This window comes from Bactrocera latifrons, unplaced genomic scaffold (genome assembly GCF_001853355.1).
Source record: "Bactrocera latifrons isolate USDA-ARS-PBARC rearing strain unplaced genomic scaffold, ASM185335v1 scaffold_1402, whole genome shotgun sequence".
Classification (NCBI taxonomy): domain Eukaryota; kingdom Metazoa; phylum Arthropoda; class Insecta; order Diptera; family Tephritidae; genus Bactrocera; species Bactrocera latifrons.
In genome coordinates, this window is record NW_017534856.1 from 5334 (window position 1) to 6335 (window position 1002).

Consider the following 1002-nt stretch of genomic DNA (forward strand, 5'->3'; position numbering starts at 1 on the left):
TGCCCTTTGCTCCTGCGATCCGTTTTGCCAATTTACTGTTACATATTTTAATTTATTTCTGTTATACGTTTTCGGTTAATGTCGAAATATAGTGCTCTTAATACGATCGTCTACGAAGTTCATTTTACTTTTCTGGGAAGGCGGATATGAAGTTTCATAAAGATATCTCAATTTTTACTCAAGTGCAGCTTGCACGGATTTAAAAACGTTTCATAATCGTGATCGTCTCTATGGATACGAGACTATGTCTATCTCGATTAGTTTTATTGTGGCTTTTCTATATTATCGCGAATTTTAAAATTGAAAATGAAATGAATTAAAATTGCAAAATAAATTTAAATTAAATCTAACCGCCACATATCTATTTATTAGTCTCTCTAATGTTAAATTGCGCCCAGCCAAAATGGCGAAGTTGTTTCTGCAGAGTTGCACGAACGCAGTGAAAATAAAGATTTACATACGAGTATATGTCACCATCATTAAAAGCATGATCCACGGACCATGTAGCGTACTCAACCGTATGGCTCTTGCTATAAGGAAAGAAAATGCAAAAAAACAATATACACGCCCGCTCTTAAAAAACAAGCAAACGAGTTAAAATGATTGCCAATAGGATAGGCATAGTTCGCCCCATAAAGGCGACGTACTGTTAATATTAATAGCTGGAAGTTACCATATTCAACTCTGCTTTCCAAAGTTTTTAAATTAAACATAAATTTTAAGTTTTGAATCAGTGTACACAATGAAATATGTACACATACGAGGTGTGTTCAAAAAGTATCGCGAATTTTTAATTTTCGCGGGTTACGTATATTCGAATTTCGAATTTTTTGTGGCATTATGTTGGTACTCATGTCTCTCACTTATTCCGACAAGCTCGGCCATTTTGAATGTTCATTTAATCGTTGACAGCTGCTTTGCTTGCACCTGTTTTGGATCGTCTTCGATTTTTACCTATTCAAAAAAATTGATCAAAGGACCTGTATCAAATTTTGTGTGAAA